Here is a 24656-nt window from a genome sequence, read left to right as displayed (position 1 = left end):
AGATCTGCACTCTCCTCTGCTCACGCTCTGGGGATGTCTCCAGATTCACAAACCTCTTTAGCCCCCACACAGAGCCTTTGAGGAGCCCTTCCTCAAAGTTCACACCACCTATTTAATTGTTAAGTCCTCTTACCTGGATGCAGGGCATGTCTGCATTAGTACATGCTCATTATTTTATTATTTGCTTTCCTGTTTTGCTCATGACTTTCAAAATGGTTTCTGAAAGATTGGGCATCTCTGTTCTCTGTCTATCTTAACAGGGACTTTGACTTGTGATGCTCAGACAAAAATCCCCTTGTAAGACCCAGGCATGTTTTCACAATCATTCTGCCTGACGGAGGTGTTGGGAAACATCTCAATTACAGTGTGCGCAAGTGCTCTGTAAAAGCAAACAACTCCCCAGCTTTCTCTAATGTGTTAATAGGTCTACTATAACTGTAAAAGGGAAAAAGCTCAACAGGAAAGGCAGACATGACCAGTTCCTTCCTTAGTCTCATTGACTTCAGCTCTGCCACTCTGAGCGACCAAAGGCAATGGGGAAGGGAATTCAGGGGAAGTAAGCTGGGGCAATGAGCTGCACAATATAATGCACAATGTACATGCTGCAGAACAAGACATAGGCCCAGACAAGTCTGAGCGTCACTCAGGCCTGTGAACAGCACGTGAGTGTTGCCAAAGTCCAAAAGCAGCCGCAGGCAGGTCTGTAGTGGTCACAGAATCACCTACATGGTGTGGAGTGAGGAGGTCCCAGATTAATCCCTAGGTCATGAGACTTACCAAGACAACCTATGCAGGCTGATTAGGGCATGCTTCTGTTTCTCTCCTTGTTCTTGGTGCTTTTCACTGCCTTGTTATGTCAATAACACAGTGTAACAACAACATATCTTTTCAAGCTCACTTCTCTACTAATTTTTTTTAGAAGTAGGAAAAAAGTGTGTCCCATCTGTAACTTACTGTACCTCACTCTCTCTCTAGCAAAAATTGGAATGGCTCTAGAAGTCCACAGATTAGCTACAAAATTCAGCCCATAAAGTATCTATAGTCTCTCCTATCAACAGACAATGGATGAGTTCCTGTAGTTTTGTTCTGGTTTTAGGCAGCTGCCAGAAAACAGCCCTATGATGAAGAATAGGCTTCTGGGTTGCAATTCTCAAAGGTATCTGAGAGACGCAGGCACTTCATTTTATTTCAGACTCCAAAGGAGTTCAGTGCAGGAGCGTGCACTTGTGAGTGATTGTGATCTGAGATGCTGTCCTGGATTCTTGGCTGAAATGGAAGATCAGACATCCAGAGAACTAAGGGTTCATTCAGGCTACTGATGTCCTCCACAACTTTGAGAAGTGCCACCCCTTCCACCAACATCTGCACCTGTAACATGGGAAATTTATAAGTTTCCTAATGGCAAAGGAGGTAGGATTAAATTGATGAGTCTGTGAAACATTGTGTGAAAAAATCAAGTACACAGGACACTTTCAGAAAAAGAATATACAGTTGCTACATCACTGGAAAAGTATAATAGAGTGGTAATCATTAAAAACATAACACAGCAACTTGGGTTAAAGGAGAATATGGATTTTAGCCAAGAAAGAAAAACCTATACTAACCATTTACCAAATATTTGTGGACTGCACTTTAAGACTTACTTAAATGAAGGCTCCACTGGACACCTTTGGACAAAGCTGATACCTAAGATAGAGCTACCAACATATTAAGGTATTTCAGAAAAGGGGAGGCAGCTCTACTGGTATTGGCATTCCCTTGCAAACTCCTAAAAGGCATACAGAGAGAATTACATTATTTTTCCTGAGAAAAGTGTTTTTTTTTCTCTGACTATACAGGAGCTAGCTGACTCGCACACGCAGAGTTCTTTGTGTCTGAATTGATTAACTGTCTATTAAAGGATTTCTAAATCATATTTTATAGCTTATACTATTAGAGGGCTCTCCAAAGCCATATTTTCAATAGGCCATAGTCTTACAGTTATGGGAAAACTGGTGTGTATTCATGAGTTACTTGGTACAGCCAAGTGCCCTTTAGCTTGCTAGCATCCTCCATCAGGAGTCTGGAATTAAAATACACTGAGTCCCTGATTTCAGTTTTGTTTCCTTGTCTAAAGGAGAGGAGAATATGAACAGGACTTCACTGGTATCAAAAGTGTTTCTTAATCATCTGGTGATGACCACCAGTAGTCCTGATGATAAGTCAGAACCAGAGTTCCCCTCTGTTTCAAAGGACTGGAGCTTTACTAAATCAAAACACAGTCCCAAAGACTGAGACTTTGATCTTGCCTTGACATACTCATATATACAGTGCACCTGTAAAGGAAATAAATTTCATTCAGATTTGCAAACCCAGGAATAAGTACTCTGCATAGTTATTTGCTTAGCTAATCCAGCCAAAGGAAAAATTTGCCTGAAGGAACATGTCAACAGTTTGCTGAACAAAGGCTGCTTGTGTTCCAGGTGAATTTCCAGCCTTTTTCTGGTTAAATCCCTGACGAATACTCCACAGGCTAACTTCAGTTTGTAAAACAGGTTCTGACTATGATGGTTCATCATTAAACCAGTTGTTAGATAGATTCCCAGCTCTATGTCAGAGCTGAGAACATTCAGTACGTAATTGGACTTTCCTTTTCCGAAAGTTTGGTGTTTATTTGACCAGAAAACAGTCATTAAAGGTCACTTTCATGAGCATGAGGAAAAAAACATGAATCTTGTATAACTCAGGGTTATATAATAATTTTGTGGCTGAAATCATAATGGTGATTTGCTATTTTTGTTGCCACATGACAGATGCCAATCCAGCTGCTCTGTTCTCCCTCCAGGCACAGCCTCCCCTCCCTCAACGCCACCAGGAGGAGACAAGACATACAGAGGAGCTGAATACTGTAGGAAAACAATCTGCTGTGAGCCAGATACTTTGGTCCCACAAGTCTGCATAGCACTGTGTGAATGAGAGATACCGAGATACTGCCCTTGTACGAGCAGTGCAAAGTTGCAGAAGCAGCTCTGACCTCTCCTGCACTGGAATCATTCCCTTCTGTATATAAAAAGAAACAGGGAATGAGTCAGAAATGGGGAGAGAGAATATGGGAAAAGGAGAGTCCTGTTTCAGACCAGGAAAAGGATGGGGATGGAACAAAGCTCTCTAGACCTGAGCAGTTAGTCCAGCTGTCTCTGTCACACTGCTACACAAGCAGCACAAGTTGAAATGGTTTCCTGCAGCATACAGCTAAAAGCCAGAAAGGCACCCTGAAAGCATTTGAGTGAACAGTAGAATTGCGCCCCCAAAGTTGTTGTGAAAAGGAGCAAATCCTTAATCACTGCTTGTCAGTTATCCCAGCCTGCCTCGCACTTCCTTGTTTAATGTGGCCTCAGGACTCTGGCAAGGAAATTAAAAAAAAAAAAAAAAAAAGAATCACATCTTCCCATACTAACTATGAGTATTGCAGCATACCAAACCCAAAAGCCCAGGTATAACCTTTTGCACTTTATTCTGTATATAAGAAAATTTATTTGTAAATGACAAAAAAATCTGGTTTTACTCAGTCCTTGTGAACTTGGAAATGAAATCTTTGTTTAAGTGGTTTTCTTCTGCCATACATTCACACTGGCTTATTATTGCAGAATAGCAGGCGAGTGCTGAGCTGAGAACATTGGTTTGCCATTGTCCGAATGGTCACAGAATGCTGAGTTTTGCACAAAATAACTTTTTACTTCAAAGTTTCTCAGAAGAATCGAGTTGTTTGCACAGGTTTGCTATTCTATATTTGCTTACAAGTGCTGAACTGTAGATGTGCTTGTTATTACATGAAAGATACTAAGTGCTAGAGGGTTGTTTGGTTTTTGTTGTTGGCTTTTGGTTGGGTTTTTTTTGTTTTCCATGGTACCAAGTATCAGTTGTACTGAAAAAACCCAAACAATTAACCAAACCCTCCAAACCCCATTAAAGCTAATGCCTTAATTAATTCTCTATTTCATTCCCCCCTTTCTTGTGGCAAACATAAGAACTGTAAAACAGTTATGACATATTCGTTTAAACTTCTAGACAGGATAAAAGAGTGGAATTACAACAATTACATGTTAAGTCTTTAATGAACAATTTCTTAACCTATCTACAATTAACTACATAAAAATCTTAGAAGTGATAGTATTCTTCTTCTGATGAAGAAAATACCTCTCAATTGTCTCTCAACTGCAGGTAAATTCTGCTCTCATTTGCACTGTGTAAACAAAGTAGCTCCACTTAATTAAATTCCTGTTATATCCTGAGGAACCATAATTTGCTACTCAATTAAAAGAGCTGAACATTATAGATCAGATGCAAATGACTGTCTTATTACTTTACAGAAAGGCTCTCATTGTAAAAAAATGGAAGATCCAGCACCCTTCATGCACTGTTATGCATATCAACAAGCACAAACTTTGTATTCCTCATTTTTAATATCCTCCAAATAAAAACGAGAAATGGAATAGGAATATACAGATGAGAAGTTACATCCAAATAAAATGAGAAATAGAATAGGAATATACACATAAGAACCCACATTTTGGATCTTATGAACAGAGGAGATACTAGTAGAGGCAACAGGTTTTAGAGGAACTGTTTGCTCTGCCCTAAGGCATTTCAATGCAATTTGGGCATTTAAATCCCCAAGATGCTTACCAAAATATCACCTTTAAATAAGAAAAAAGCAGCCTAAGAATCATTTACCTCAAGGATAATTACATTAAGCAGTAAAGTTAGAACTGACATAAAAGAAGCAGAGCATTCCCATGGCAAAGTTCTTGGAATTCCTTTATCCAAATTCAAAATATTTTATTAAAGAGGATTTGAAATTGTTGCTTCATAACAGACAGATACATGCCTGTGAAGAAGCTCTGCCTTAACATGGACACATGCTTTCAAAGGGATATTTTAGAATTATGGATGCTGAGCTAGTCCCTTCTGAGACATGCAAAGACTATGGTCTTGTCTCATAGCAAAACCTGTCTCAGAATCTAGAATTTTATTCTTCCCTTTAGAAGTATTTGATAATTTTGTATTACCCAGAACTATAAAAACTGAGGCTTTTCCATCTAAAAATCATGTTGTATTAATGCTGTCAACAAGAAATTGCTGTCTCTATGCTGTTTTCAATTACTGTACATTTGGAATTAATTATTATGACATCTGGTTGCTCCAATGCGTGTGATTCACTGAGTTCACTGTCTAGCAATTTGGTGGTCAAGCTCTTAGCATCTAGTCTGTGAATGGGCACCACACCGTAACATTCACCCTTTGACTGTTTTTGCAGCTAAGCTCCTTCTTTTCCACTGTCTTGTCTTTTCTGTGAGCCTCTTCCTCCTACCGGCCAGCCTCATCTCTTTCCATGGTCTCTTTCATACCAAAGCGCTGTGCAGCTTCTGGTACATTGTCTGTTCAATGCATGTATTTTGACTATATGTTTCCACATTGCTTTTTTTCATTGCAGATTTTCATGGAGTGATACTTGGAATACTGTGGTCTTTCCACAGTATTTGTGAAACATGGTTAGTCCAGTTCCTAGTGGGATGTAAGCTTGGATATGAGTAAACAGAATGTAACCAACCATTCATATCAACGTCCTAGTTTACATCAAACTTCTACTGACTCCAAACATATGTCTGCAACTGACAAAATGTTTGCCCATCATTTTAGAAATGTTTACAAGAGAAAGTGAAAGGTAAGGGGGAAAGTGACCTATAGATAAGGGTCTTCTTGGATAACTCTGCCATTTAAATAGCTGCCCAACGACACTCCCTCCCTCACTGTACTGTAACACTAAGAAAAGCTCTGTAAATGAATAGCTGGTTGAACTGCAACTGTACAACCTGCCTGAGAGCCCCATCTGGCTGTGTCCGTAACTGTCCATACCTTGGAAAATCTAAGGATAACACTGGTTACTCTTGGTGGTGTAGGTGGTGGTCAGTATGCTCAGGACTGTAAAGATTCTGTCACTGCTGGTGGCAGTCTCTGCTTTTAAGTTCATATGGCATCTCATTCAACTTCAGCCTGTGGAGCAACTTCTGAGGACAGGCTGTGTGTTCCTACTAGAACCTCCATCCAGGGCCATGTCCCTCAATTTGGTGTAGTGAAGCTGACAGCCAGAGTGTACCTCCTCCCTGTGGCAGAGGAAAATCTGGCCCCATTTTTACAATCCCGTGCACTACAACTAGGTCAGTGAATCATACTGGTGACTCACTGCGGTGTCTGTTGATTATAAGCACTTTGGTGGATGCCTGTTCTTAAAAATCATTGCTGCAGAGGCCAGGACTTTAGGAAACATGTTTATAGGAATATTGGTGGTTTTGAATTTGAAATGGGATTTACAAAAAATTAACCGAAACCCACAGAAAAGCAGATTCATCCCTGCCAACTCATTCTCTGGCTCTACTGACCAATGCCCAAGAGAGGAAGACAGGTCACCAGTTCAAGTTTGCAATCTTCAGCTGGCAAGAGTTTGCATCATTACTTTATCATGACATGGCATTACCCTGCTGTAATACAGTGTATCGTATGCTGCATCAATCAGGAGCCTGATAATGACCACAGAGAACAAAATTCTCACCTCAAATGCTTTAAAAAAAAATAATTTTTCTTAAACTAATGACATTTTCATGGGTCCTATGATTTCCTATCTGAATTCATGCTTCAAGCCTTTTTCCAATAATCGGGATGGTAAAAAAATATAATGGAGATTCTCCACTGCTCGGGTACACCAAGGAACCTTGAAGTAATATAGCAACCATAGAAAGTGGTGCCATGAAATTGTGAAATTTGGCAATCCTGACAAACTGGAGGGTGGCTTGCTGCTTGCTCCTCGTTAGCTCATAGGAGCATCCAGCCAGGGAAGGAGACTGAGTTACTACACAGAGTCCTTTGGGCCCACTTTGTGACATGATGTCTATGTAACAACTCAAACGTTTCCATCGTTTTATTAAACATGACCAGACTTTGAGCCAGCATGAACTCAAAATTCTTGGGTTTTTTTGCCTGCTTTATTTTAACTTTCATAATTTCTGAAATTAAAATCTGTTCTTCCCCCCTCTAGTGTTCCCTGGGTCTGTGCTGCCGGGGTGGAGGTGGGGGTGCAACATTGCTGGGCAGCTAGTTTTAGGTATTCTTCAAATATCGTGTATTCAGCCTCAGGAGAAAGGAGTGGCTTGCATGACATGATTGTGACCGATTTAATTGATTAATTTACTCCTTTCCCAGGATCATGGTGCCTTGTAACTGGGTTTGGGAGCAGAACCTCTGACTTTCCTATGCAAGTAAGAACTGTGACATGTTCAAAAGGTAAAGAACAAAAATAGGCAATCTATCTGATCAATGCGGTGAATTAGAAACCAAATTTTGCACAATAGTTCTGATCTGCCAGCTGCAGTCCTGACTGCTGTCCTCAGACTCTGTTAGTCAAATCCTTGGGCTTTCAAACTTGTGACAGACACATCACTTCCCTTGCAGACCACTTCCACTTATTAACAACAGGAAATTGTCTCTGAAAAAGACATGTGCTTTGCTTGGAGTGCCAGCTTTGGCACCCAGAAGGAACACTTCCTCTTAGACCTCAGAGCTCTTTAGTGCTCTGCCATGCTGGTTCTTCTCTGTTTTGACCCATCTTTCTCCCTCCCACTGCAAATAACCAGCACTAAGATAGGTCCATCATTGTAATATTCACCTGCGGAAAGGGAAAAAAAAAAAAGCCCTCCAAACCATTAAAATGCAACATATATACCAATGCTCCTTTGGAGCTACACTGAGCTTGCCTGCATTAGCCAATAACAGGTTCTTTATTAGTGTGTCCTCTATTCCGCTGTTACTAAGGGGCTACTGCATCATTAACGCATCTATGCACCAGGTCTGTTGCAATGTCTGCAGAACGTGGTTTCTTCTCAGTAACACATTGATGTCAGAACTACCAATGACCAATAGTGCCTGGACAATGGTTTGGGTGACAAAACTTAGGTCAAGCAAATTTGGCACATTCTCTTCGTAAATGTAAGACTTTTACTTGGGAGGAGACACGGTCCCTTAAAGGGCACATTCCCTAAGCCTTAGCCCAAAGCTCTTTACTAACAGTGAAATAATAAAGCAATTAATTAGAAGCACCACCTACAATGCTACTCACGGCCTAATGTTACATCTGACAGCTGCATTTCTATTATAATAGCTTGTTTTTATTGGCTGGGTTTTCTTGGCCAGGGTCTGGTTCAAGCCATACAGAAAGGAAGAATTCTAAAAACTCTGTAATGCTGCCAGCTCTTTCTGTAAAAAATGTTCTCAGGGGATGGGGAGGAGGTTCAAATGTGTTGTGATTTGACTACTTCCTCCCCATTTCTGTGGAAAGAAGTGATAGCCTGTGTCTAAAGAGGTCAATCACACAATGGTAATAGGAAGAAATAGAGAATCTCTACTGTAAAAAGATGGTGGGGCAATATTTGGAAAGAAGTCACTGATGATCCAATGTCTATTCTCAAAAGAAAGGATGTCTGGAAAGCAAAGTGGGTTTTTGAACCAGAACTATGAATAAAAACTTGAATATGGACATGAACGTAAGACTTAAAAAAATCTTATCCATCCTTCATTGAGCTGTTTTATTGTCTCACCTGTTTTTCTTAGCTGTCATGACTGCAAGAGCAAATATGGAAGAAGGCAACAAAAATTTCCCCAAATACAAAACCTCTGCACTACATACATTGCTCACTCCATTGTAGCCACTCTACAATGAACAATTACTTTTACCCTGAATGTCTGGCTGCCCTAATGTCAGTGACAGTGCTGGCGCTTCTCCATTTGTTGCAGTATTAGCAGCCCAACTCCACGCTATTTATGTTCAGGAGTTTTGACAACTTTGTCCTCTAGATTTGCATGGCTGTGTAGGCAAGCTGCTAAAAATAATCAAACTGTTTCTACTCTAACACAGTCAATAGGTGATACACAAGAATTTGAGGAGAAATTCCTAAAACTGCCAGAGTTACACAGTATCATGATGTAGTATAATCACTGCAGATTTTTTTTTTCCATTTAAAATACTTTAAATGCATAAACCCTGGTTCAGAAATGCATTTAAGCAGATTTTTCATTTTCAACACATGTGACTTACAGGCTGGTCTGAAAAGGCGTGATTTCTTGAACCAAGACAGTATGGATTATAATTACACAGTGCATTCATACCATACTGACTTCATTATAAGATAATCTCAAATATAAGATGATGTTTAATTTTGGAAAATCAGAGATGAAAAATGAAAAAGAAATTATTAACATTCACTTTGTTCTGCTGCACCACAGTCCTGCCCCTTAAGTCCCTGTGCTATATACACAGGGGATCTTCCACAGTCCTGTTGACAGCCCCACCCAGCTGCTTCTCCTCCCAATCCCACCAGGCTCCACAGAGCTGGTTAATCCAACTCTGTGCCACCCTGCAGCTCCCTGGAGCTCTAGACTGAGATGATGCTAACAGAGAAGGGGGAATGCAAAAGGGTCCCACTGACTATATAATAATGACTGAAGAAGGTCAGGCTATTTATATCCCCCACTATCCTCTCCAACAGGGATTATAAAATCTACATCTTCACAGGAATGGGAACAGGCTAAGCAAACAGGACTGTTTCTCCCTAACTCTCTCAGCCTCCATATATTTACAGTTTCATCCTGTGTGGCTGCTAGGTATTTAGCAGTACCTCCCTAGTCATGTAATTATAAACCGCACAACAAGGGGCTTCAGCTAACACACTGTGCTACTGGAGTAGCATCTGCCCTTAAGTACATCTCATTTGGGTTCATTGCAGAAATCGTTTCTGCTCCCAGGTAAGCCTAAAGCATGCTAACAAGAGCTAACACAGCTTTGTCAAGAACAAATCATGTTAAACCATGTTTCCTTCTTGGTGCAGGAGACCTACTGACCTCTTGAAGGAGAGGTAATAGATATATTTCCAGCAAAACCCCATATGATATTCTCATAGGGAAACTAGGGAAATACAGTCTCTAGATGGACACTGCTATGGAGTGGTCCTACGATATGAAAAAGCATACATACAGTAGTCATCTGTGTTTTGCTGACAAACAGAGAACTCTTTTAAATCAGTTCCCACAGGCCTGGTACTAGCCAATGTTTTTGTTAACAATTTGGATAACATATTGGAGATTACAGTTATAACTTCTGTCACAGTGCAAAACTTGGGGGGATTGCAAGTGCTCTGCAGAGCAGGTCAAGATTTCAAAATTATTTTGATTAGGAAAAGAGAAAGTTCGAAAGCAGTAAGATGAAACCCAAGAAAGAGAAGCACAAACTACCACCCTTGAGAGGGAAGAATGAAAGCACACAAATTCAAAATGAAGAATAATTGCTTACTAGTGAAAGAGCAGTGAAGCATTTGGGCAAAATGTCATACACTGAATAGGGATGTGATAGTGACAAAAAAGGTAAATCTCAGCTTGTTCTAAATTATCAGTATTGCTGTGGATTAGAGAATGGAGGTGAAAATCCTATGCTTCTGAGTGCTAGTGAAGAGGAATATGGTATTACTCTAAAGACAAACAAAATAAAGATGTAGGCAAACTGGACAAAGTCCAGAGAAGGGCAACATGAATGATAAATCAACTAGAAAACATGCCCTAGAAGGAAAAGTTGAAGAAATTGGGTTGATGAGAGTCTGGAAAAGAGACAACTATGAAGAACCATGAGGAAACACAAAGGTAAAAGGCTTCTAATGTATGAAAGGATGTTATAAAAAGAATAGTGATGAACTCTTCTCCATCTTTAGTGGTAGGAAAACAAGAAGTAAGTATAATATGCAGAAGCTGAGGGTTAGTACTAACACTGCAATACTATCGAAAAAGCTCTTAAAGAAGTTACTTGGGGAGGTTTTAAGTCCCATTCACCAGAGATTTGAACACAAATGTGTCTCAGGGATTTGTAACTGTTTGTATCTGCTTATAACTAATACTACTGCAGTGAGGAGGTTACATGACCTCTCAAAGTTCCCTTTCATTTTCACATTTCTGGGATCATTTTAGTCATATAGGAAAATACAAGCACGGAAGTATGATGGCTTCCCTAAGTTAAGACAGACTAGAAAGAGCCAAGAAAGAACACAGATCATGAGACTTTAAATTCTCTGCTGTAAGCAATACCTCTTCTTCCCACTATGTACACAGCACTAAGCACTAAGCAAATTGATATACATTCCCAAAACTCTCAGGGAAATTCCCAGATTCCTCCTCCATTTTATACACTATACATTAAGTGTTAAGACTGGTAACTTAATGTTACTGAACATCATTGGGACGGTTATGGCAGTAATTCTAAATAGTCTCACATTTTTATCAGGATTATGGATAGAGAATGTCAGGTTGCCTTTGTCTGCCAAGGACACCTATTCCTTTGTGGTACTTGTAGACCTGTGAAAGAATACGTGAGTCCTCTGTGTCAACATTTATAACTCAGTCTGCTCACCATGATGAGAAGAGCCATCACAGCAGTGACAACCTAGAGCCATACCTAAATTCCACTTCAGGCATGGAGGCAGCTCTTTCCATTCCTTTTCTCAGTAATCAGTAGCACAGCCTCTGCAAGCTGGCCTGCATGATAGACAAGTAGCAGATTTCTTATCCTGGCACACTAAATGTTCTTCAGAGCAAACCAGAGAAACCTGTTTTTTGGCTTTTGCTTTAATTGCCATGGAGTTGATATGGTTTGGGGTTTCATGGGGTGGGGTTTTAAAAACTAGCTTGTCCTTGACCCAGGACTGTTCAATATTTTCAAAACAGCAGGAAGGGTGAAATAGATATTATCATTATTCAACATGCAAGGCTCAAATACTGGTGAAGATCAAGTTAGAATTTAAGGCAATTTTGGCAAACTAGAAAAACAATTTAAAAAAAAAAGAATGTAAATCTCTTTTGGTGAACACAAGGAATTCACCTGCAATGAGAAGATGGCACTGGCTGGGATACTACTGTCCTGGCAGCAGTTCTGTGGGAATAGATCTCAGGGTTATAGTCATTCACAGAGGATGAGTCAACAACATCATGCTGCTGTGAAAAATGCAGGCACTATTATGAAGTGTCTACACTGGAATATGGCCTGTACAACACAGGAAATAATCTTGCTTCGCTATCTACTTAGGCACTCATAAAGCCTCAGCTGAAGCACTGGGTGCAGTTCTAGGTGCCAAGGACATGGGCCAGTAAGAGACAGAAAGAGACCAACTAATGCATTCAGAGGTTCAGGAAACACTCCCTGTTAGCAGAAATCAGACACACTGCCTCAGTCATAGAAAAAGGCAAGAGAGGCGATGCTGTAGCAGTCTTAAAGTACATAAGGAGTGTAACAATAAAAGGTATAAATTCCTGTGGTAGACAAGACAAGAACTAATAGATTTCAGTTGCAGTGACTGTAATCCAAGTTTTCATTAGAATAAATTGATGAGGAGCATACACTGTCTCTATTATCATAGGTTTTTTAAAGCAGGTGAAACAATATCATAGAGTGACCCTGCTTTTGGACAGAGGGATGAACCTAAGGTTCCTTCGAATATGATTTGGTTGATAATTTAATGAAAGAAAGAGTAGCACAGGATGTTGTATTGTAGATGGCTCATTCCTGAGCTTAAGACTATAAAAGAAAACAAATATAAAAAAGTGACGTACAACCCTCTGCCTCTCAGACAACTTCCTTCTCACAAGACCATGCGGATGTGAATGTTATCAATTCCTGTTATGATATGCATAAATATAAAAATACTAACATGGGAAAAAAGAACCTCAAGCAAATTATCCTCTTCCTCTTTAATCTTTGACACAAGTTACTTCTGTCCAACAACAAGAAAAAAAATGCATCTGGTTTATGCCTATTATGGAAATGGAGAAGTGTTTGACACAGTAACTGCAAATCTTTCTAACAAACATTACTCCTTCCAGAAATTAATTCCTTGCCTAACATTATAATCCATTACACAGCCCAAAGCCTCTGTGAGACACACTGCCTTCAGATACCTAGGAATTAGTTAATCTTTTTAAATTGCTGTGAGTGCAGGTTTATCTAATTTCCCTATGCCTCAGTCCCTATTTCCTGGGAATACTGCAATGTTAAAACCATGACTGTCAAAGAACAGTCACTAAAAACAGATAGACCACAATATACTTAAACCAGTCTTTACCTTGCCAATACATCAAAAAATAGGGAATGGGCTAGATAGTATGTTGGCTGGAATGCATATCAGCTACTCCTATTACGCACAGCTTTTAAAATTAACAATACTTTAGCAGCATTTAGTTTTGGTTTTATTTGGAAGATGCCTTCAGGAGTCATAAAATCTCAAAAGGATCTGAAAACCAGGAAAAGCATCACTCCTCACTTTCTTTCATTTAGTAAAAATGGCTGGTATAATTGCTAAAAGAACCTCAATGACTTGCATAAGTTAAGAGATATTTAGATTCAATAAACATATTTTCCACATGAGAACATCTGAAATTAAAGATCCATTTTCACAGCTGGAAGTATTACCATAATGAAGATCCTTATGGGAGCATTTCTATGCTGACTGAGGATTCAAAATAAGAAAAAAATAAAGTATATATAAGTCTCATCCAGACTCAGGGTTCAGGATACTGGGATCAAGGGGTTGAACCTCATTTACTGATTATAATCCTGCAAAGAGCAGGCTGCAGAAGAGAAGGAAATAGAGACATTCCCACCATCTGCCAAGCAACCAGCTTTACACGGTGCAAGCACTACAAGAAGTAGAACAACTCAGATTCTGACAGGGAACATGGACTGTAATCCTGCAGCCCGGGAGCTCTTGTGTTCTTGGCCAGACAAGAGAGACCACCAGCATGGACAGAGCTTCTACTGCCTAGAAAAATCTGTCTGAAAAGACAGTTATCCTTCATTCAATTTGATTAAGACAGTTGTAAGACTTAAAATATTGGTATGGTAATATGACAACTTTTGCACACCTTTTTGCATCTGAAATGACTCTGAATGAACTTTCTTTCCTATTTGCCTCTTCAGATCAAAGTATGTTACAAGATTTCTTGTAACATAAAAGAAATTTCAAACATATGCTATATTCTGAAATGTAAGGATATTAATAGACAAATTGCCAAACAGGAATGGTTTTCTAAACAAGACCTCTGAAGTAATAAAACACAGAAAACCAGAGATGGTTACAGAGGACAGACCCAGCAACCTCAGTACTGAAAACAGCGCCAAGAACAATACTGGGGATATTGACTCATGGAGAGCTGTTTAAGTTCCCAAGTAAACTACTGCACATCTGCATTATATCCTGGAGAAAAGCCAGACTTGGAGATTTTATCTTCGTCTTTTATGAAACTCCTTAAAGTTACTCTTGGGCAATCTCAGACAACACTGAACAGAATTTAGGAAATACAGGACTCCATTGGCTAAACTGGCTGAAATAAGCTGAAGACAAGTAACTTGTAAGCATGCCAGCTTCAGCCCAGTAGGCCATTTGTGCCTCTTGAGATTCACTTTAACCCAAGTTTGTTTGACAAAGGCAAGGAAAAGTTGCTACAAATGATTGTGTTTCTACGTGTTACAGTATTTGCACTGTTGATTGAACAAACTCTATTTGTCCTCTTCAACACATTTTTCTCCAGCATTCATACTGTTATAATCATAAATGTACATTAAGGAACACCAGAATTGCATTCAAGATACTTCAAACTATCACACTGTATTTAATACAGAAAAGAGAATGACTTGTATAATCAATACTGAGCTTTTAAAACTAGTAAAGAAAACAACTTGACAGCCTTCTCCATGCACTCATGATTTATGGGAGAATTATTTTATTTCCTAGGTTAGGCTAAGTCTCTGAACGTGTCTTTAAAATATGCAGCTTTGCCATGAATTGCATAAACACTTAGCAGAAAAACCAACAGCTGAAGCCAAATCTGAGAGGAAGACTATTTCCATGACAGAACAAACCCATATAATCATGATTTAGTTCCACATCAATATCTGTAACCATGCTGGTATGGGATAAGAAAGACAGAAGGCCCACGAAGCCATTCATTTTTTCCATTCCAAGTATTTTTTGGATCTTACCACATGATTATTTAACTTCTTTAGGATATTAAAATAAAAACTTTAACACATTAAACTACATCATCTGGTTCATATTCATTCCTCATTCTACTGACACATTCGAAGAATTCTCAAATAAGAGAAGCAAGATTTACACTTGCAAAACCTGTATTCTTTCATACTCTGAGAACATCATCCTCCAGTGTTCCCTTCATTTTAGCTACAGTTTCAAATAATTGTTGGGAATAAATGTAAGGTTTTTTGGTATACAATACTCGTCAGTTAACCTTGGAATATTTTTCAACACAAGAGCAATACATAGTAATTCTGATCCTCTTCAGCAGCAGCAATTTTGGTTAAGAAGCAGCATTGTTTTTAACATTCCTGTGCCTCATATTAAAGTTCATACAGAAGTTTCAGATGCTGCTTACCTCCTAACAGTGCTCCTTCTTTCTGAACTACTAGTTTGATCAGGCACCCCTCTTTCTGATATCTCATTTTTCATATATATTACAAGGAGCAAGCAGGTCCAAGACAGGTCTCTCTCCAAAATTAATACAGAAGATAGATATAGAAAGTTGGTTTGCAATCACAGCAATTGTCTAAATATCCTAACTGTATTTCTTAAATACCTTGTGATCCACTAGGCCAACCAAATTGGTCATGGGCTTGCCTTTTCCAATAAACTTAAGATGGCACATGATTCTTTTGTTTGATTTTACAAGATTCACCATTTTCTGAATTATTTGTAATTATATATTCCCTCTTAATGCCTGTCATAATTTATACTCCAGTTTACTGATTTCAATTGTCAAAGACATCAGTGTGGCTTTAGTGGATTTTCAGACCTCATCATGTAGCCAAAATAATTCTTTGAAAGGGAATGGGGCAAATGTTTTTTCAAACTTCTGTATTTCAATCCAATGCCTTTTAAAATAATTTAAATTAACTGAAATCGAGCAAGCATGGATACAGGATCAAATATCACCCTGTCATACCAATGCAATGACCCTTTGAAACAGCACAGGTGTCAAATAAATCAAGTTTCAATGCCATAGAAGTGGGCTACTAAAAAAGGCAGGCCAGATGGGAAAAACCCAAGACAAAATCACAAAGTTCAGAAAGGATCGTGCATGTATCAGCCAAAATCTGAGCTGTAAATTCAAAAGAAAGAAAAAATGCAATTTGGCTGGTGGTTAATAGTCATTAACAAACTGCAAATAACAGAAGAAGAGAGACTACAATGTACGGTATGCAGTATCTATGCAGAGGAAATGAATAAAGATGACCCTACAAGGTTGACGATAGTCATATTCAGTCTTAAAAGTTACTTAAGTCACATCCTACTTTGTTTGGAAATACAGCCCACAGTTATGTAAAGCAAGACAGACTTAGCGTCAAGTCATGATTGCATAAACTTATTTACAATAGCATAAATAAAGGAAGCAGCATGAAAAATATGTTGAAAATCTGACTGATGTTAGACAGTCCTCTCACTATTGCAGTCATTTCACTGCTGTGGTGATCAGCAAACTTGCATAGGGACAGATATGTCTAAAAATTGTTCCTTGTCATCAAAAATACTAAATATGTAAACAAAGCTTAGTTCTGTGTTGGACCTGAGGAATGAGTCATATGGGTAATGAGACAACTAACAGTGTCACAAGCATCTGGACTGTACTCTTCTGTGGATGCAAGTTTAGATAAGGTGACACCTGAGAAGAGGCAATATGGTATGTCCTTCTAAGGGGATACACTAACATGCTTCAGAAGAGCTGTGTTATTTCCTGTATATTTGAAATGTCAAGAAGTACTATGAAGGGCAACCTTATTCTTCAGATCCTGAGTTTGGTACAACTACATAAATTAATATTTCACTCATGTAAGACTTGGATTTTGAATTCTTTGATAATTGGACGGAAAACTGTAAGTCAGTCCTTGCTCTGGCACCGTTACTATCAAAAGAGGCACATCTCTATACACCTTGATGATTTTTATCATCACTCTGCCCACAAACATGGGGAAGGTTGCTTACTAAGCTGTACTTCCATGGTATTATATCCAATTTTCTTACCCAGATCTGACATGTCATGAAGTCTATTGGTAAAATAGTTGCACTTCAAGATCTTATTTACATACCTCTTGACATCAATAGAAACATTGGTACTAAAAGGTGCTGCACAGCAGACCCTCACTATACATTTAAACATCTATGAAACGTCAGAAGAAACTCATGCAAGGACATCATCTAAATACTTTTCTTCTTCTTCCCCCAATTCATATTACTGAAGTTCAGAACTTAATTCTGCATCTTTTGTATATAATAAATTCAAATGTAGATTTTAATGTATGTATTTAAGAACAAAAAATCTGCCCCTTGAAAGTTTTTGCGTAGGTAAAACTCACACAGCTGTGTTACTTCAAGTGTCAGAATCTATTTCTGCATGTCAGCAACAACAAAGTAATCCTATAGATTAGCTCCTGACAAGGACAGTAAAGCATACAGGCTTTCAATATTGTTAAGAGAAGAGACAGGTCTGGTGCATGGGCAGAACACAGAGCTCCAAGCAATACAGGAATTTATGATGCTTAACTCTATCAGTAAGACCCTTTTTGGGGTGTCAAATAAGTGTTGTAAGTTTAATTAGCATGTATGATTCTCAGAAAACAAGGAGTTTTAATGTACGTAAATCCTGTGTTGTTTTTGGTGAAGAAAAGCTAATAAAATACACTAGTTTAAGAGCACCTGTTCATTACTCCTCCCTGAGAGTTGCAAGAGGATCAATATTATGTACAACCTAAGAATACATCTGCAAGATTTACAGATTTTAACTTTGCAAAATTTCAGATGAAAAGAAATTTTCAGGTTGCATTAGAAAGTGTTACCAGTAGACAAATGAGTAGGAATTTTTTATGATATTTCTATACTAGTAGAAGTCTTTGTGCAGGTGCTACTATGCTAGAATGGAAGAGGGTTAAGGATACTAATATATTTTATTTTGCTCACAAAATTACTACATGCTCAAGCTGCAAAGTATTCCAAATAAAAATTTCCATAATAAACTAGGCCAGAGGCAGGGATTTTCTAAAGAACATGAGAAAATGGTGTGATAAATCTCATTGAACTCCAGCTCATTCAGGAGCTCACTTGAAATAAGCATAAAGGATTAATGCAAGAAGTGTGACAATTTTATCTTCTGAACATCTAGCTTTAACTGTATAATTTGCATACATGCTGAACAGCCTTTTGCATGAAATACACGGGATCTGTGAAATAAGACAGGAAGAAATATAAAACTATCCATATTGACAGATCCTGGGTCAAAAAACATTAGTCCAGCTTTTCATGTCATAGAGATATTAATAATAGGAAGGAAATCCTTATCAGCATTGGAAGAAGGGATAACTTTATCAGCCAAACAGCAAACACAATATCCTATTCTTTTGTCTTCCTCATTAAAATTAACATCTCCACAGAAGTGGAAGTCTGATTCAGAATTTCTACAGATTTTTAATTACTAAAAAAGTCAGGAAATGGGAATGGTGATACAAAAAGTATCTAATTTTCATCTTCCTAGGGATGAATGCAGTTCTCCACTTGAGTGCGTGCAGTACTTCACTGCAGGACAATGCATGTGATGTGTGTCAGTGCACTGTATATATTTATGTTGCCGCTCCCCTCCCACTAAGTGGAAGTTACTGCAGAAAATACAGAACCAGATGGGAATTTAAACCCACTCCTATTGTATTTTATTTTAGCTACACTACTCTTTTATATTAAATACATAGATAGAATAACGGACAGCAGAACACTGAAAGAAAAGGGAAATGGGCCTTAAAGAGTGGTACCAGAAGCAAGCAGTTCATTGTGGAAGAGGAGTAAGCACTATTTTGACCACTGACGAAAGCAAATTGGTTTCAAATTGTGTTTAGCTTCATTCTGACAAAACCATAAAGATTCTGCAAGTTAGTACTCAACTTCCATGGTCCAGAAGGTCTGAATGTTTATCCAGACTTCAGAATGATGCTGGTTTTATCAAAATTGAACTACTATTCTTCCTCCCAACAGGCCCCAAACATACCTCTTTACTCTTTCTAGCAGGCACTAGCATCTCCATTGTACCTTCTCTTGTCCCTGTAGGACATGATATTTGCTTTCTTCTAACATGCCCTTACTGATTTTGATGAGTCTTTGTGCATGTAAAGCAGAGGAAAACTGCTCAGTTTGTATCTCCTAATTATCCTTGTATTACCCTTGTTAGGTGCCTGGGGCAGTATCTTTTCTTCTCAAAGCAAAGCATCTTGGGGTTCATTTAATATTCCCTATTAGTACTCTAACTAGCTATGCCCTTAAGATGTGAAAAAATGCAGTCTTCAGTCATCTACAGTTTGAGGGCAAGAGAAAGACTAGCAGGTCCTTAGCCTTTTGTCTTTCCCTTGCAAGACATTTCAAAATGAAAATGAGTGACTGATGGCAGAAGAATTGTTGAAGTTCTTCCATCCCTTTGGATACTTGGCATGTGAGACATGTTTGTTAAATTAACTTTGTAGAGGTTTAAGGGTATAATGATAGGGATTTATGTGCAGGAAGAAGTTCTTTACCCATCTTTCCAGGTCAGGGGCAGCAATTCTACATAAGTTTTGGGTTTTTTGTTGGTTTTTGTTTGTTTGCTTGTTTTTTGCTGCTGACAACATCTATCATCATAAACCAGAAAATGAAAACACTTTTACTTTTCATAAAACACAGGCCTTGGTTACTCTAACATCTGTGTTCTGTGGATGTCTTTATTCCAAATGGTTAAAATTATGGATTTATTCATCATTTCAGTGATCAGATAGATACGCTGTCACCATTACCAGCTGCTGAACTTTGCCTTCCACACAGGAAGCTGTTTTTACCAACAGGGTTCTCTTTTTAGGACACTTCAATTTAAATTGAGCTACATTTTGCTTGAAAGATGTAGGATCTGTAAAATATCTGACAGGGAAAAATATAAAATCATTAAAAAATTATATATTTTTTCAAAAGCCTGACGTTTAATTTCTCAAGTGTTGTACTTTCCAAACAACTAGCACATAAATACATTTTTGGCAGCCAGTAAACATTCCAGCTAGAATACCAGTACCATGTATCAGCAGAAGGTAAACATCTCCTAATTTACCCTAACATCTCAGACAGAGGAACTGAGTTAATATACTGGACAATCAAACACAAAGCCCTAATCTCCGCAGAAATTAACACTGTATCATACCATAGCAAAGACTGGTTTTGATAGACATGTCATCTTTAAGATCGGAGATCTCAATTTGTCAATATTCCAATACACATCTCCTGAAATCTATTAGGTGGGCAGATGTCTATGAGCAATGCTCATTTAAAGAGAACAGAGATATATAGGAATTGACTTTGCAGCTCATGAAAATGATTTGGGGAATCTTTCTAGGCCTGCCATTGATTTCTCTTTCCAGATTTCATTTTTATGACCTTGATCTAGCCAGCTGAACTTTCCATACCTTAGTTTCTCATTTGCTGTCCTACCAAATAATGGTATTTTAGTTGAATTGTGATTTTTTTGAAATTATTACTTTCTATGCATTTATAAAATGCTTAAAACAACAAAATCCTATTCTGTTGTAGGCTTTTGAAGGACCAAACCCAGAAAATAGGTATAGATTGCAACAGCTTTCAAAAAAAACCTAAAAAAAAAAAAGATACAATATGGGTTTGGGTGGTCAGGTTAAGACACTTAAGTCAACTTTTCATCAAACTTAAGTGCCAACTCAGGAATCTTTGAAAGGGGTGAACTGAAGCACCCACATTTAAAAAAAATTCAGCACTTGTAATGTACTCAAGGTAATTCCACACACTTCATGGACTTGAATCACCTGTTAGCATAGCACATGAGTTTCGCTAGCTTTTTATTCTAAATATAGACCACACGTATTGAGGTCCTTTATGTAATCTTAAAAATTACTCCACACCCAAACTAAACTAATTTACCATGAATGACCCAGAACTCCTTTGACTCCATTAGAGACAGCAGGCATGCAAAGAAATGCGATGTCCCAAGAGCTGTGGGAAAACTGTATACTTTGGACCAACAGGCCACTTTATTTCATACTTCATGAATAAAAGAATCTGTTCCAATTATTAAGTATTAAGGGTTCCTGTAACAACTTGTATTTACAAACTGGAACACATTAAATGCCATGAAAGAATGTGGAGTATGCAACAACATGAAAAGACAAATATTTATCATCTACTTTAAATGATAAGCCCAAGGTCTCCAAGGAAAGACTGATGTGAAAGTCAGAGGAATATGGACGTCTGATAAAGTCTTAATTTCAAGGGGGTTTTTTTGTTCTTTATGAATTTTTCCAAGGCTACTCTGTAGTCTCTAGAACAGCAGGATACTTTTCTTAATATTCTCTGAAAGAGAGAAATAATAGTTGAGGGTATTTATCAATATGGAGCCATTAAAAATGGAAATAATGAAACCAAACACATCATGCACAGTCACACACACTGCCCCCAGGGCGCTTCAATGCTCATGTGATTTTGCTGAAGATACCTATAAGTAAAGCCCTGGAATGGAACTCACAAGACTTAGATTTACACCCTGTTTTCCCACTGACCTATAAGCAATATAATTTAAACTTCTGGTGCCTCCAGCTAAACCATTTATTCATACTATTGTCTATCCAGAATAACAGATGCAATTTACAGCTGGTATCCCCCACAAATGTAGTGTGTTTATCAGAGTTTTTAGTCTAGACCATGTGTTATGGGAATTTAACTTTAAGACTATTCAGGAGAACTTTAAGACTTTGCATGGAGACTTTTTCTTACATTTCTGAGTGGGGTCAGTTTTGGTATAGGTAAAGTGCCAGCAGTTGCCTAGAGCAGGTGATTGCTAGGGCACAACTGGAAATGAGCAATGACCAAGGCTGCAAGCAATCAGACGTGCGTCTGTGGTTGTCTTCAGAGGAAGTATCAAGGTATGGGAGATGACAGCTCCAGCTGGCAGTGAAGGGAATATATCCACTTAGCTATACCAGCCTCTGCCATGGCTTTCCTTCTATCCCTTACATACACTTGGGAGCAGCAAAAGCAGCAAGTTGGTCTCTCTTCCAGTTTAAACTGTGTATGCCAGTTTTATGGACGTGGGTTTCATTTTGTCTCTTGTTCTTAAAAAGGGCAAAACAAGAGCTGACCTGCTAGGAAGCATTTAAATACTTTAATTTTTGCTTAATGAGAAAGGCAAATAAAATACTACTTTTATTTGTATTTTTAGCGGTAGAAATTTTTAATGGATTGACTGGAAACCAGGCTGAAACTTGTATTACCTTCTTCTCTGTTAATCTCAAAGGACTGAAAATAGTTGGCCATCTTCATTACAGAAAAAAATAAATAAATGGATCCCCTATTGACCAAAAGCACCACAGAAGAGTATTTGGCGGCTGTGACTACTAGTGCTACTTCCTCCTACTAACTGTATTCTTATAACCAGAGCTTTTACTATTACAGCTAATGAGTCTGTAAAAGTAGCATACAATACCACCATCTTTACATTTCCTAATTGCATCGATAGCTATGAATACAACTGTTCAAAGGTCACAAACTGTGATGTCAGTGGAAAGGTGAGGGTGTAGGTAGGGACAAATTTTGACTCACTATTTGTAAATGATCAGTCTAATGACCAGTCCAATACTGAGCTATTTCATCACAGTGGAAGATGTTTACCATTTTTCTAGAAATTTTTCGAATTATTTAAGTAACATTCATACATTTGTAACAAAAATGCAATGCTGCTCTCTTCCTATAATGCACTGAATAGTTTACTTTTAAAACATAGTGTGACAAGCACAATATCTGGTAGTGCCACAGTATCTTTTCAAAATCACTGCCAGCTGTCAAGATTGCACAGCCCTGGGCTAAATCTTTGCTCAAGGGAAACAATAAGCAGGAACTTGCAGATATAACCAGTTGAGATGTTTTTGAAACACCTGAAAGTTAAAAAGGTAAGCTGTTTATATAAGTTTTAATCACAAGTGTTGGTTGAGTCTATTAAATAACTTAAGACTGTGGACAATGTGACAGCTTCCTTAGTCCATCTGTGAATACTGGTGTCTCACTAAAATGCTATCTGGGGACTGGGTACTATGGCAAAAACTTTGGTGTTCCTGTGTTTTCAGCCCAGGTGGTAATGTGAGCCATTTCTTTCATTTCTGAGCTCTACCTCTACTTCAGCAGTTATAAAAGAGCAGCAAGAGTTCTCACAATATCTATTTTACAGAACTACACTGGTTATTGTCTGGAGAATTATCATCAGATAGAAATGCTCAGGCACAGGTGGAAACCAAGACACATACGAAACCTTAACTGTTCCAAATTTTCACACTTAAAGAAAGAAAACTAACCCTGCAATTCTTTTGTAATTTGATAGAAGATAATAACTTGACCTTACAAAAACAGGCTGAGAGGTGCCTGCTAGCCTTGAAATTTGTGATCCCCTCACTCTTGTAGTCACTCTCTATTGTGCATAAACTGGTGGCTCTCCCAAATCAGCAGGATTTAACATACACCTAGGAAAGAAGTAAAGGATACCCTTCCTTTTTGCCCCATCCTTGTGGAGTGACACAACGTGACATTCACAGATCCACACAACAGTCAGACCAGAAAAACAATTTATATAAACAACCACAATTGCCACAAGTAGCAAACAGTCTGAGGAGAGGAGGGAAGCAAAAACCATGAAAGATGGGGGAAGCTGATGAAAGGGTAGTTGGGTTAACGGTCTTTGCTGGGCATACCTCTGATAGTACAAGGGTATCTTTGTGGGCTGTCCAGAAGGATTGCTCACGATGAGATAGTTGGGGAAAACAGCTGAACATGGTAATACAACTGTCCATAGGACAGGAGGTAGGAGGAAAAGGGACAAGTCATCAACACCTTTCACATAAATTTCACAGAGAACAGCACCCACAGACACCTATCTTAGGAACACATCCTACTGTAAATATGACATTCTACAGTAAATATGAGTAATTCATAGTCCTCCATCACTCAGTTATTTTGCTCATACTACCTTGCTTTTCCTCTTCTAGGTTACTGATTTAATGAAGAGCTTCCTGCACTATAAAGTCAACAAGCAATGTGATGACGTACCTCTCCAACACAACATGTTACGTGTACCTCAGCAAACAGAATGGCAGAAGCACGTACAGCATGACTAATTTCAGGACTGAGATACAAAAATTATGTAGGACAAGGAAACACACGTGCTTTAGGTGAGAACTTAACTTACCCCACTACCTTTATGCCTGGAAGTGCATCACTAAGTTGGCACTTCAGCAGACAGCAGGATAGTGCTGCTCAGAGGATCTGTTTGCGAGCCTTGGCATAAGAGATGTGCTGGAGAACTGGAGATCAACAAGACATGCTTTACAGATTTGAGACAGTGGTGCAGCTCACGGAAAAGCAACTTGGAAGTGGTTGTAACTTGGATGCCTGTGCAACAGATGATTGAGTGGGGTTCACAGTTTTGAATCTGTCTACAGGGCAATCTAGTGGCAC

The 24656-nt window shown here is 38.5% G+C and overlaps 2 long non-coding RNA genes across 3 annotated transcripts in view; both read right to left on the bottom strand.

Moving 5' to 3' along the window:
- Positions 1 to 4075: 4075 nt before the first annotated feature.
- Positions 4076 to 4613, bottom strand: LOC138687627 (uncharacterized). The gene is made up of 2 exons (XR_011326758.1): positions 4498 to 4613; positions 4076 to 4447 (listed from the first exon to the last, which is right to left on the bottom strand). It is a non-coding gene; the product is annotated as an uncharacterized lncRNA (long non-coding RNA).
- Positions 4614 to 20829: 16216 nt separating this feature from the next.
- Positions 20830 to 24656, bottom strand: part of LOC138687717 (uncharacterized) — an 86261-nt gene continuing 82434 nt past the window's right edge. For both annotated transcript variants that reach the window (XR_011326840.1, XR_011326842.1), the window contains one exon: positions 20830 to 21509. This is a non-coding gene — a long non-coding RNA (uncharacterized lncRNA). The remainder of the gene's footprint in view (positions 21510 to 24656) is intronic.

Source organism: Haliaeetus albicilla, chromosome 11 (assembly GCF_947461875.1).
Source record: "Haliaeetus albicilla chromosome 11, bHalAlb1.1, whole genome shotgun sequence".
NCBI lineage: Eukaryota > Metazoa > Chordata > Aves > Accipitriformes > Accipitridae > Haliaeetus > Haliaeetus albicilla.
Note: the sequence above shows the minus strand (reverse complement) of the source record. Positions and strands in the feature narration are given on the sequence as shown.